Source organism: Rutidosis leptorrhynchoides, chromosome 9 (assembly GCF_046630445.1).
Source record: "Rutidosis leptorrhynchoides isolate AG116_Rl617_1_P2 chromosome 9, CSIRO_AGI_Rlap_v1, whole genome shotgun sequence".
Classification (NCBI taxonomy): Eukaryota; Viridiplantae; Streptophyta; class Magnoliopsida; order Asterales; family Asteraceae; genus Rutidosis; species Rutidosis leptorrhynchoides.
Genome location: NC_092341.1, coordinates 149,832,436 through 149,848,045, shown reverse-complemented (window position 1 = coordinate 149,848,045; position 15,610 = coordinate 149,832,436).

The following is a 15,610-nucleotide window of genomic DNA, read 5'->3' as shown; positions in this document are numbered from 1 at the left end:
CACACCTTGTACTTCTCCTTAGATAAGAAACCTAATCCTTCTATCCCTTTGAAAGATTACCTCCAACTTAGGTCAACTTGTCTTCACCTTGGATAAGTATTAATCTCCAATGAGATTAATTAACTCCCTAGTTCCCTTTAAGGAAAATGATAGCTAAGCTAGCATATGCTTCTAATTACAAAGTACAAAGACTCACCCGGTCTAGTGATGACAATCCTAAGACAATTCTAAGGATTATTACAACACTATGTAAACTCAAAAATATAGTAATTTGAAAGTAATTTTACAAAACCCCTTTTATAACCTATGAGATTATAGAACTTCTCTTGCTAATTACCAACATATGAATAAGTGTTATGTTCTTGTAATTCTCTGATGATTTTGAGTTGTAGCATGCAAGAGGTCCAAACTTCAAAGTTCTCCAAGCCTTGCTATTTATATGGAAAGATAAACAAAGTAGCCGTCCCTGTGGCTTGGACTACGGTCGACCATGGGTCAACCGTACACGATCCAGTCCAAAGTACTTATCCGTTGTATAGCCGTTTGAATACATTTTGGACATCTATCTTTGGACTCTTTACTTCATTTAAAACCTACAAAAGATACCCAACATCCTATACAAGGATTATATCCATTGAATGTCCATTTACGTATTGCCTTGATAGTGACTTTTCATGCTTAAAGTGGAAAGTCTAACATTCTTGGATACAAGACATAATTCTTTATTTGTAAATAACACATTTGCTAAATCTTTATTGGTTAGTCAACATGTCATTGATGATAACAACCCACTTTAACCACAAAGCATGCTAGTATTCAGATCTGAACCTGTTTGTAATTAATTAAGTGTGTTAATGATGTCTTGATAAATTAAGCAAGTAATATCAATTAAGAATTGTAACACCCTGCTAAAATCGCCATTGACGCGGATGTTAACTCTGGTCCCAGTGCTCGGTTTGACTTCTAAGTAACAGCAGAGTTCTACAGCGGAAGCAATATATCTAAGTACCTGAGACAAAACATGCTTAAAAGTGTCAACCAAAAATGGTTGAGTGAACAACATAGGTTTAACAATAATAATACGTTTTTAGACCACAAGATTTAAATAAGCGGTTTAATCAGTTCGGTAGTAGTGCTGTGTATATGATATCGATACTAACCATTAGTTACCCTAAACACATCACGTTCGTGTCGTTCATCATTATTATGTATCCATTGACCAGCGATCATCCGGATAAAGACGTCACCCTCAATAGCGCTATCACAATAACTAAGCTTGCCTTTATACGTAGCAATTAACGATATCATGGTAGGTATTAAGCATGAATCAAAGCATGTTAGCAACAGTTTGAACTGATCAAAATAAAGTTTGAGTACTTATGTCTAAGCGTAAAACAGTTTAAAAGCAAGCATGTGTCTCACCCCAAAGTTCAAAACAAGTATATAAAGATAGTTAAAAAGTGGGGCTATGAAGTTCACCTTAGAGTGCATTGAAGATATAACGAGTACATAAATGAAGAAGATCAAGAGTGATCTAGACCCCAACCTAAGTAATACGATAGGTCAGAATATATCAACTTATGTTATGTCATTGCATGATTGTCCTAGTGCTTGAAGTGGCTTTGGAATTATGTGACAAAAGATTTGAATAAGTATTACGTGCACATCCTATTTTTAGTAAGTTTTCACTTTTAGAAATATTCTATTTTAGGTAAGTTTCTTTTTATAGTAAGTTTCTATTTTTAAAAGTTTCTTTATTTAGAAAGTCCACTTAAGTCAAACAAAAGTCAAATGAGAAAGTCAACTAAAAAGTCAACCCAAAAGTCAACGACCAGTGTTGAAAGTCAACAAGACTCAAAACAATCTTTAAAACTTATTTATACTCATTTTAAAATCTTATTATCATAATATTAGTATTAGTAATTTAATGACTTAGAAAAATTACAAACTCAAAAATATTATAAAAATGCCTAAACTGTCCACTTTGGGAATTTTTATAAAAATCAGTGGGACCTAACTTGAAAAACTGCCAATGCCAAGTGTTAGTTTTACCACAAAGAGACTACAAAAAACGTTTCAGGATCCAAATCAATTTTAGCAACTCGTGGCAACCGATGCCGTTTTGACATTTCAGTAATTTCGTTTCAGCCTTTCAGAAAAAGTACAAGTGCGCTCAGGTGACCTACTTTGACAATTTTTAAAACGACGCTCGGGACTCAGTTTGACAAACGAGAAGAACCAATAGATTCCCCTTGCTATCAAGATGTTACATGATTTATTTGACTATTTATAATACGTTTTAATGACCAAGGTGGTCTACACGATTTTGATGTTTCAAAGAAATTTCTATCAGTTTTTCAGAAAATACCAAAATATGACCAGACAGCCACTTTTGGCGATTTTTAGAAAAATCCTAGAACATCAGTTTGACAAATGGCCTTAGCCGAACTCTTAACATTACAGAAAGGAAGTAACATGATTTTTTTCAAAGCCTAAATCGAAGCTAATCAACGGGAAATTCAGTTCCCGTTTCGACACTTATCAAAATTTCCATCAGCACTTTTTAATAAAACTAATATTTTTATAAATTTCAAAAATTCATATAAAATTCAAAAAAAATGCAAACGACATGAATCAAGTGTCCAAACTTATTAATTTTTTAACACGCACGCAACCGTCAACCCAGATTTCCGAGATTGGGTCGCACGCATCCCGAGGCAACTGTTCTGTCCAAAAATTCATTAACCAAAAATACAATTTTTTTTTATGTTTTCTTTATCCAATCATCGCCACAAAAATTATTCAAGCACTATACTAATCATACATGCATAATAACATAAAAATTAAGTAGAATTGAAAAAGATGGGATTTCATGACTACCTCAAATCAAGAAAAGAGACGGATAGAAACGTAGAACGGATCGAGAGGGACACAAATATTCAATTTGTTTTGAAAGAGGGTTAGATTTAATTGAGATGGGATTAGTCAACTTTTCTTGGTGTTTTGGGTTTCCAGTCGAACGCAAAGAAACGGGAAGAAGAGCTGATGGTTTTTTTTTTTTTTATCAAATGGATAAAAGTCTAGTCTAAGCATTATATAGTAATTATCATATAATAAAAATAAATAAATAAATCTTGAACCTAATTTGGTGGGATTGAGCCGTGACATGGGGCTGTATATTTTTTTTTTTATTTTTTTTTTCGTAAATAGACTTAGATTAGGTTTAGATAAATACATGGATTATAGTTAATTATCAAGACTTGGCCAAAGGATTTGGATTGGGCTAGGGAATAGGCTAAAAGGAGGTATGAGGGTTGTTGTAGGCCGAGATTTAGAGGGGAGGTTTTATTTATCATTATATATATATATATTTTTAAATCTTATCCTAATTAAATTAATACAATTTAATTTATAAAGATAGACTAAAAACAATTTAAAAGGAAATCTGAAAAATCCTTGGGTCACCCATGAGGGGTTCGTCCTAAATGGATTAGGATAGGCCCACACATCAAATTTTAATTTTATCATTTGGCTCGAACGATTAAACGAACGCGATCCGAGAATAACAACGTTACGCGATTAAAAATACGGAAAGAATATGCACCCGCGGAAAATAAAATACATAAATATTTTATGACTTCATATGACATAGAAATATCATAGATAAAATAATTTGGTTGAAAATCATAAAAGTCTAACTGTTGGTTTGAAAACCGAGACGATTTACCGAAATAAAATCGTTACACGATGGAATGTACTAACATGTAGTCACACATTCATTTTTAATACTTGTAATATTAACTAAAGTTAATTATATAAATAATATAAACTTTAATTTATATAATGTGTTGCCTAAAAATAAATATTTAGTCAACGTTGTATTAAATTAGAGTAATTACTTATTAATTTCAATATTAAAAAGCATACAAAAACTCTAGGGGTAAAAGAGTCATTTCAAGTATGAAAATTTGAGGGTTGTTATAGTACCTCCTCGTTAATTTAAACTTCTTCCCGAAGTTTCGGTTGAGAAAAGATGGGGATATTTCCGCTTCATTTGGTCTTCACGTTCCCTGGTATACTCGGGGCCTCTACGCGAATTCAAACGGACTTTAACAATAGGAATATTGCCCTGTACTAAGCGTTTGAATCTTATGACCCATAACTTATACATGTTCTTCTATGAAGTGCATTTTATTATCAATGCGGAGGTAATTCAAAGGGATAACATGGGTGTCATCTGACTAGGTTTCCTTAAAAGGGATTGTGATATTTTAGTCGTACAAGCATTTCGGTAAGTTGGACACCTGAAATGTGCAACGAACATTACTAAGTTATTTGAAACCTTGAGCGTTTATGTGGCCATTAGGGCAGACAATCAAAGAGATGTACTTGGAGATCACGGTCATGTAGTTTGATGCATGACTTGTGTTTGTTAGAGATGGTACCAACTTCAAATAGAAGGTAACCATAGACATGATACCTTTGGTTTTCAAGAAATGTCTAATGTGAATAGACGAAACGAGATTCCAGCTGAGAAGTCACTAATCTGGCTTATATGCGAAGCAAGCTATGATTACTAAGATGCCCTCAAAAATGGTCTTGTGGATAAGATATTGTTCAATATATTTCAATACATGTGAACTTATCCTTGGAAGAAATTTTGGAGGCACACTGTCGAATGTAACTTTATGATTATGATTTTCGTTAGGTCGAAACAGAGGTCGAACCCTTATCTAGGATAATCATCTAGTTGCAACCAACGAAGAGAGATATTTGGAGTAAACAAATAAATGTCATATACATTTAAGGTAACTCCTTTGAAGAAGATAGCGAGGATCGTAAGTTACATTTCTGATGGGAAACCGCACGAAAATGTGTGATCTCTTAATGAGAAAGACGTTCTCGCTCAGATGGCTAGTCGATCTATCATTTACTTATGAGTTTAAGTGCAGATGAGAATCAATGTGAATCGGCTATAAAAATTATTTCCAACAGATGAGGAAATCTCCAAAAAAAATACTTCCTTGTGTCAATGATGTGTTGCACGTGGTGTACGAAAATAGTATTATTTTTAATATGAAATGCGACGAAATATTACACAAGTTTTAATTAATTTACGGATGGAATATACCTAAACGTTGCTACAACACTTATAGGCAGTGTACCTAATCGTAGAGTAGTGCAGTTTTTAGTAAGTCCGGTTCGTTCCACAGGGAGCTAGTGAAGTTTAACACTATATTTTTAAAACTATATTTTTACAAAAATATAAATAAATATAAGTAATATTATTATTATTATATAAAGGGGGGTTTTTACCGTTTAGTGACCGGTTTGTCGATTTTAAAACTTAAGTTACAATTAAAACCTAATGCAAAATATTAAATATAAATATATCTTAATTTTAAAGCGTAAAGTAAATGACAATAATTAAAATGACAGAAAATTTAAGTGCGTTAAAATATGAAATAAAGGAATTATGCTTATTTAAACTTCCGTAATCATGATGTTTGGCGTGTTGATTTTAATTTAGTCCGATGGGTTAATTGTCCTTTGTCCTGGATTATTTAATATGTCCATCTGGTTTTTGTCCATAATGATCCATCAGTCATAAATATAAAGTGCGAGTGTCCTCGTCAAATTACCCTTTTGTCCGAAGTCAAATATTCCAACTAATTGGGGACTTAAACTATAATTACACCAAGTGTCCTTGTATTTAATTCACCCCTGTTTTAATTAGTCAATTAACTATTAATCCATCCCCGTGTTCGGATAAATGAACAATTATTAGTACTTATAAATATCCCGCCCATCGTGTCCGATCGAGTGTATGTGGTTATTTATAGGTACATCCAATTGTAATTTTTATATTAAATTAACGAACTGTCATTCAATTAACAAATATAAAACCCATTAAAAGCCCATAGTCTAATTTCCACAAGTGTCGGTCTTTTGTCCAAACCCCAATTATGGTCCAAAGTCCAATTACCCAATTTTAGTATTTAGCCTAACATCACGATTACTTCGGTATTAAATAAGCATAATAACGGCTTAGCTACTAAACAATAATGAAAATAATATAAACATAACTTACAGTGGGTATTAATAGCGTAGTATTACACGGGCAGAGCTTCGACTTAAAACCCGTAAAACATTTCTTACAATAACCCAATTATTATTAAACTTAAATTAAAATTAAAATTATAAATATAAATTACATATAGGGAGAAAGAAAGATTGAAAAAGGTGTACTTAAATTCATCGATTACATGGCCTTTTATAGGCAAATGATTAATTTGAATTTTCACTTATGACCCCTGAACTATGCTCAATTAACAACTTTTTATTATTTAATATTATTTTTATTATGAATTATTTAAATATTATATTATATTCTTTTGCATAGTTGACTTGTACTTTCAGCTCCGTTGCGTCGAGCGTTGAAAGTTGGTTCATGCCTCGGTTCCGGATTTTCGAACGTCCTTTCGTACAATTTTATATCGTGTACTTTGCGTTTTGCGTCTTGTATTCTTGTAATTTTGAGACGTTCCTCATCAATAATTTGAACCTCTTGAATTGTACCTTGTACTTTTTAGCTTTTTGGACCTTTGTGTCTTCAAATCGTCATTTTCGCCTTTTGTCTTCGCACTTATTTAATATAAACGGATATCACTTGAAAATGGAACAATTGCAACTAAAATCTTGTCTTTCTTGGGGAATAATGCTATGAAATATATGTTCCTTTTTAGCCTTATCAATATCCCCACACTTGAGCGTTGCTTGTCCTCAAGCAATACAGTCTTGAAATAATATAATACATCACACGAATCACTTCTTTATTCTTCACACTTTGTACATCAGTGATTTTGATATGGCGGTATAAACAATGATAGTAACAATAGAACCATGGTTAAAGGTGGGTGTGTCATCCACAGTTGCCTCGGGTTTAGGTCAACGACACTTGCAATCAAATAGCCGATTTACTTTCGGTTTCCAAAGCAAAGTGCACATTTGAAAGGCGGTTTACAGTCCCACATGACTATAAAAATGTAGATCCTTTAGGAAAATTGGATCTTTATGCAAACATTTGATCTTTTTGAAAATTCATTCTAGCTTTTACCCTAGACAAGTTTTCCGATTTGATCCACCATTGGTGTTGCAAAATATATTTGTGGATCAATAGTTTGGCTAAAAACTTTTAGGCTCGTGTAATCCACTGCTATCCCTGTATCGGAAAGCACACATCCAGTTTATTTGTCCCGTATATTACCTTTCGGTAAACTACCGTCTGGTTGTAAAGGAAAGCGATGAACAAGAAACTGTTAAGGCAATGTCTAATGACATGCATTTGATTATGGTCTTTTTAACGTGTCGGATGCTAGTACTATCCTTGGTAGGAGCAATAGTAAAGATCATCCTTTGATTTTTCGGTCTGGCACAAGGTCCTGTCTCCGACCATGCTATGCAACCACCGTTCTTACGGTTGACACCCGATTTGGTTCAGGTGACCTAATGAATTCCAGGTGAATTCCTAGGATTTTACGTTCAATGGTAATGAACGCATTGAAAATGGGTTTCAGAAAAACAAATCGGTTTGTATTTTTGATCAAAATATTTTCTCGTTCAAGCTCGAGTTTAGATATCATCGAATTCCATGAGTTTGAATTCTCAATCTTTAAGGTCAATCTCAAGGATTGAGTAATATCAGACTTAAAAGCTGATTTTTAATCTTTAAGGAGATTATCCTTTCTGGGGATCTGATTCATTAGTCTTATCAAGCTAATTTGCACGGTGCCCCCCCATTGTACGAGATAAATCCTTCTCATGGTTAGGATAAATCTGACCACTTGGCGACCCTGTTTGATGCTGAGGTCCGTGGATTTCCTGCTGATTTTAGAGATGACTTTTCTAGATTTTTCGTCAACCTACAGCTGGTCTGGACGACAACTTCATGACCTAAATCAAGAAGCGCGTGTCTTTTTCGGAAGACTTTACTTCCTTTTAATGATGGAATTGATTCATCGTGTAGATCCATCTTTCTTTAATAAATCGGGTAAAACAGCTAATTTAGTCCAAAACAAAAACACCTGCAATAACTTTACAGAAACATGTGATAGATAGTTTTTAATTGAATAACTTGGTACATTCTCCCCACACTTAGTTTCTTTCTTTGCCTTTTTATTCTCCTTTATTCCATTTTAAATGAATTCAAGCGTTTTAGGTTGTTTCTCAATTTATGCCCTTTCCGAGGTAACGATAATTTCGGTATTAACACCTAGTTTTCACCGTTCATAAATATGTATAAACATAATTTTGACTTCATTTAATTGAAAATTTTTCAAATTTTCACAAAATTTGGCAAATAAACCAAGTGCAAACCCGAGAGAATTTATAACCCTTCCCCACACTTGAGATCATGCAATGCCCTCATATGCATGAAATCAGACTATAATTATAAATTCATGAGGGTGATTAGTGTAGAAAAGTGATTAAGAAACCTAGTTTGTACTTACAAAGCTCTTCGAATGATAGATGGCGCGCCTCATCGTTCATTCCTTAATGTTGTTTTATCACACATATTTTTCTTCAAAAACTGTTGCTTTTCTGAACTGTTTGCTAATTTTGAAAATGCGTCTTTTACCCTAACTTATCATGCATTTTTGTTAACGAGTTATGCACTAACCCGAACCCCTAATTTAACGTTAAGTGGGGTTAGACTTCCCCACACTTAGCTGACGACATGTGAAGTCGGTAGAATAAGTTCCACGAATTAGAATAGTGAGCCAGTTATTTACATCTCGGGTGGTGTATAATATATCAATGGGTTTAAAGTTTAGACTCACCCGATCGTCACTATTTAATTCTTTTTTAAGTGTAGCTTTTAGTAAATGGATATGTCTCTTTTCTGGTTCTTGGTCAAATGAATCGATATATTCCGACATACATATTTCTATAGGGTTGACAATTCCTAAAAATTTCTTTCGTTCATTCTCGGGATCAAAGGTTTCACCTCTATTACCCAATTGGGTGAAATCCGAGGTGTCATTATCTATTACAGCTCGTAGTTCATCTTCGGTAGATGACTTGTCTATTGAGAATATTGGGTTAGAAGGTTGTGGAATGGTGAAGTTCGGTTTGGTCTCGGGGGTAAAATTTTCAACGTTATCGTTTTCCCAAGAGTACCAATTTGTTACCCTTATTTCTTGTTCATCATCCATTGATGGATTGATGATTTCGTCGGTAGAGGCTAATGTGTCGATATGTTGTGAAATTGGTAAGACTGAATAAAAAGTATCATCGGGATAATTGGTGATTTCGGAGCTCTCGAATTCATCAAAATTCGATGAAATGAAATTTTCTTGCACAATACTCCTCAGATCAACAGGTGTGTAATCTGATAGAGTTTCAGCTTGCCTATTTACAAACTCTCTCATTTGTTCATTTTGAGCATCGAGTTCTTCGAGTTTGATTTTCATATTGTCTAAAGAATTTTCAGACACATAATTTTCCTCGTCTTCTGGTTGTTGATTTTGGATAAATTCTTGGGAATAATCCCATTTAGAATTGTATTCTTTGTCATCGTTCCATTCAGGTTCCGTGGGTGCGTAATTTTCCATAGGAACGTAATAGTAACATTCCCATGTTGAGTGATAATCTCCACAGATTTCACAACCAGTTATTGTTTCGTCATTCGTGATCCAAGATTGACTGAACGAATTGTCATCAACACTCGTTTGAGAGTATTGACTTAATTGATTTTGGAGTTCAAAAAGAGTTTCCAAGGCCTTGTTTTCAAAATTTTTCATTTTATTGCGATGGCCAAATTTTAGCTACAATGTGGTACATTCACTAATTTTCCTATTAGTTATAAAAATAGAAAAACTTATATAAGTTGTCCAATTAATAGACTTTTCTGATTTTTGCCCACGTTTCGAATAGCCAAAAGATGTAGCAGGTAGCCAGGACCCTTTAAATCGGAAGCCCACAACTAGCCACTAACAAATCCAACTATTACTACGAACCAGAAAAATGTCAACGTCCATTAATTTAACCGCTTAAATAATTTTTCTTTCCCGTTTGAAGAATTTAGATAAGAAATATAGAAAATTCTAAGTCCTAAAAACTAGAATGTCGAGAAATAAGAAAGAAATAGATTGCGCGTCGAAAAGTGTCGAAAAAAATAAAAAGGGTCGAAAAATAGGTGTCGAAAAATAAAAATAAGAAAGTAGCGCGAAAAACGGCGTCACAAAATTCTAAAGCACCTAAATCTTAGTCTAAAGAAATAGCACTTAAGGGATTTTACGGCAAAGCCTAAAAATTCTAGAAATAAAAATAACTATGGCAAAACTAAACTTAATACTAAAAATTGTAACTATAGTCTAAAAATCTAAAGGTAATAAAACTTAAAAAAAAAATATTATTTATTATTTTTTTTTAATTTTTTTTTTAAATTTTTTTTTTTTAAAATTTTTTTTTTTTAAAAAATTTTTTTTTTCTAAAAAAAACGTTTTTTTTTACAATTTTTTTTTTTTAAAAAAAAAACGATTTTTTTTTTACAAATTAATAATTTTTATAATTATAATTTTTTTTTCAAAACTTTTTTTTAATTCATTTACTATTCGTGAATAGTAAATGAAAATAAATTAATTAATTTACTATTCACATGAAAGCGACATGATAGAAATTATTAATTATAAGTTACATAATATACCCCTGAAGTATTTAATAAATACGACTTTTTAAAAACTTTTACGACTATTAATTAATTTACTATTCACATAAAAGCGACATTATAGAAATTATTAATTATAAGTTACATAATATACCCCTGAAGTATTTAATAAATACGACTTTTTAAAACTTTACGTATCAAATTTTGATTCTAAAATATTATTATATTATTATATTCTATTTCAATATTATTATATTATTATATTCTATTTCAATATTATTATATTATTATATTTTATTTCAATATTATTATAATTAAAAATATAGCGTTTTAGCGCTCCCCGGCAGCGGCGCCAAAAACTTGATGTGTTGCACGTGGTGTACGAAAATAGTATTATTTTTAATATGAAATGCGACGAAATATTACACAAGTTTTAATTAATTTACGGATGGAATATACCTAAACGTTGCTACAACACTTATAGGCAGTGTACCTAATCGTAGAGTAGTGCAGTTTTTAGTAAGTCCGGTTCGTTCCACAGGGAGCTAGTGAAGTTTAACACTATATTTTTAAAACTATATTTTTACAAAAATATAAATAAATATAAGTAGTATTATTATTATTATATAAAGGGGGGGTTTTACCTTTTAGTGACCGGTTTGTCGATTTTAAAACTTAAGTTACAATTAAAACCTAATGCAAAATATTAAATATAAATATATCTTAATTTTAAAGCGTAAAGTAAATGACAATAATTAAAATGACAGAAAATTTAAGTGCGTTAAAATATGAAATAAAGGAATTATGCTTATTTAAACTTCCGTAATCATGATGTTTGGCGTGTTAATTTTAATTTAGTCCGATGGGTTAATTGTCCTTTGTCCTGGATTATTTAATATGTCCATCTGGTTTTTGTCCATAATGATCCATCAGTCATAAATATAAAGTGCGAGTGTCCTCGTCAAATTACCCTTTTGTCCGAAGTCAAATATTCCAACTAATTGGGGACTTAAACTATAATTACACCAAGTGTCCTTGTATTTAATTCACCCCTGTTTTAATTAGTCAATTAACTATTAATCCATCCCCGTGTTCGGATAAATGAACAATTATTAGTACTTATAAATATCCCGCCCATCGTGTCCGATCGAGTGTATGTGGTTATTTATAGGTACGTCCAATTGTAATTTTTATATTAAATTAATGAACTGTCATTCAATTAACAAATATAAAACCCATTAAAAGCCCATAGTCTAATTTCCACAAGTGTCGGTCTTTTGTCCAAACCCCAATTATGGTCCAAAGTCCAATTACCCAATTTTAGTATTTAGCCTAACATCACGATTACTTCGGTATTAAATAAGCATAATAACGGCTTAGCTACTAAACAATAATGAAAGTAATATAAACATAACTTACAGTGGGTATTAATAGCGTAGTATTACACGGGCAGAGCTTCGACTTAAAACCCGTAAAACATTTCTTACAATAACCCAATTATTATTAAACTTAAATTAAAATTAAAATTATAAATATAAATTACATATAGGGAGAAAGAAAGATTGAAAAAGGTGTACTTAAATTCATCGATTACATGGCCTTTTATAGGCAAATGATTAATTTGAATTTTCACTTATGACCCCTGAACTATGCTCAATTAACAACTTTTTATTATTTAATATTATTTTTATTATGAATTATTTAAATATTATATTATATTCTTTTGCATAGTTGACTTGTACTTTCAGCTCCGTTGCGTCGAGCGTTGAAAGTTGGTTCATGCCTCGGTTCCGGATTTTCGAACGTCCTTTCGTACAATTTTATATCGTGTACTTTGCGTTTTGCGTCTTGTATTCTTGTAATTTTGAGACGTTCCTCATCAATAATTTGAACCTCTTGAATTGTATCTTGTACTTTTTAGCTTTTTGGACCTTTGTGTCTTCAAATCGTCATTTTCGCCTTTTGTCTTCGCACTTATTTAATATAAACGGATATCACTTGATCTTGTCTTGAATTGCAACTAAAATCTTGAACCTCTTGAATTGCAACTAAAATCTTGTCTTTGTTGGGGAATAATGCTATGAAATATATGTTCCTTTTTAGCCTTATCAGTCAAGAAGATATTAAATTATAGAATTGACGTTTTACGAGGTTGCTGTGGTTTAGCCGTGAGATATCAAAAGTAAAATCTTCTCAGCGGTCAACCTTACAAAGGGAAAAGTTACTGAGAACATAGAGTTTTGAATGAAGAACTCAATGCTAAGTTTCAGAGGAGGAGAGAAATTTGTGATTAATATGTGGTGTAGAATAACACGAAAATTTTTATATAAACAAGCAATGAAATTTTTTTTTTTTTTATAGAATTTCGAGTCATTTAAGGTGACAATTTAAAAAGTAACGAAGTTCTTAGTAAAACTAGAGTTATGTACAACATGTACTATTTTAAGAAAAATATCTTTTGAATAAAAGAATGGATTTGAAAAAGTAAAAGTATATAATTTTATATGTACTAGTCAAAAATAAGTAAAGGTAAATTTTATTTATATAAACATATTCGATTTATAAAATTTGCACGAATGGTAGTAAATATTTTATAAAATTTCGAGAGGATCGCACAGTAAAACAGTGTATGAAAAATTTAGGTAACAGGATTTTCATATTTCGGAGGTTACAAGTTGGAAAAAGATTTACGAAGATCGGGTGAAGGTATTTTTGAAAATTTCGGGTTATTTTAAGCAACAATGTTGCGATGTAATGAAATCTATTGTTTTTAAATACGATTGTTGACTATTATTAGGGCGTATGTTCTTGGAAATTCAAAATGTTCATGTGTGAAGTTGTTGCTGTCAAGTGAGGTATGAATGGTAGAGTCTGAGAACGTGATAGTGAATAATATCTTTGTTTGAATATTCAAATGTAAATCTTGCGAGTGGTTGTCGTTTATCTTCGACAGGTTTCCTAATGGGTTTATGAAAATCTACACTATGATCGTAATTGCAGATAACAGGAGGCATCTTGAAGAAGTTTCGGGGGTGTCACTTCAAGTCACTTAAGAACATGCATCCTTCCTTCCAACGGGGATGTGATAATTAAGCGTCAAAGAGATAAGTTGTTTAAGAAAGAAATAATGCCAAGCTTTACAACTTTTATGGCATATGAGAACTTGTTAATCTACTCCTGGGTATGAGATAGATAGTTTGATCGTAATGATCTCTTCGTATATATATAAGTCAGATGATAATTACCCTTCATGTAATAACATTGAGATTTTTGAATTAATGTATTGGAAATTTTTCTTTGATTCACTTTCTATTCCATACGTCATATTGGAATTTCTATATGAATTACCGTAATATAATCACGTCGGCCAAGTGTCATTATATTTCACTAATTCATATTTCCATTCCAAGGTCACTCCATAAGGTCAGGACACGTGATCAAACTTAGATAGTTGACGTGGGAATGTTGAGTCATGAGTGACATCCCTTCGCGTGAGTCAAAGAAAACTTTGAATCATAATGACGAAGTTAGGTCATAAGATATGTATGGATATGATAACAATCACATACCAACCGATCCTTTATAGTCAGGATCATGCAAGATGATAGGGTTTTGGATTGACATCCTTAGGAAAGGATACATAATGTCAGAAGAGGTAAAAGCAAGTAGTAAGATGGATTGGCAGTATAAAGATTAAGGGAAAGCACTTAAAACTGAGGCAGAAAAGGTTGTAGTCCTAAAGATTGCTAAGGCACCCACATAAGGCACACGTAGAATGCAATCCTTGTTCTCTATAACAAGCCTTGGCTCTCCTATAATGAGATAGGTATAGTGGTGTTCTATTATTGGAATACAAGTGAGTCATGGCACTTATTCTAAGAGTCAGACGTGTAAGTATAGTTCCTATAGCAAAGTGTTTTCTAAAGTTTTGAATGGTATAGGAATTCTAGGCATAACAAATATAAGTGAACTTAATGCACATAATCTAGAATGTAGTGCAATTAATCAATGCAAATGAATAACTCAGTTATAGTCTAGACTCACTAATGCATCCTAACTATTCATGTTAGTCACACTAATGTAATCTAGTTCCCTATAACCAGAGCTCTGATACCAACTGTAACACCCCGCCAAAATCGCCATTGATCGGATGTTAACTCTGGTCCCAGTGCTCGGTTTGACTTCTAAGTAATAGCAGAGTTCTACAGCGGAAGTAATATATCTAAGTACCTGAGACAAAACATGCTTAAAAGTGTCAACCAAAAATGGTTGAGTGAACAACATAGGTTTAACAATAATAATAAGTTTTTAGACCACAAGATTTAAATAAGCGGTTTAATCAGTTCGGTAGTAGTGCTGGTGTATATGATATCGATACTAACTATTAGTTACCCTAAACACATCACGTTCATGTCGTTCATCATTATTATTTATCCATTAACCAGCGGTCATCCGAATAGAGACGTCACCCTCAATAGCGCTATCACAATAACTAAGCTTGCCTTTATAAGTAGCAATTAACGATATCATGGTAGGGATTAAGCATGAATCAAAGCATGTTAGCAACAGTTTGAACTGATCAAAATAAAGTTAGAGTACTTGTGTCTAAGCGTAAAACAGTTTAAAAGCAAGCATGTGTCTCACCCCAAAGTTCAAAACAAGTATATAAAGATAGTTAAAAAGTGGGGCTATGAAGTTCACCTTAGAGTGCATTGAAGATATAACGAGTACATAAATGAAGAAGATCAAGAGTGATCTAGACCCCAACCTAAGTAATACGATAGGTCAGAATATATCAACTTATGTCATGTCATTGCATGATTGTCCTAGTGCTTGAAGTGGCTTTGGAATTATGTGACAAAAGATTTGAGTAAGTATTACGTGTACATCCTATTTTTAGTAAGTTTTCACTTTTAGAAATATTCTATTTTAGGTATGTTT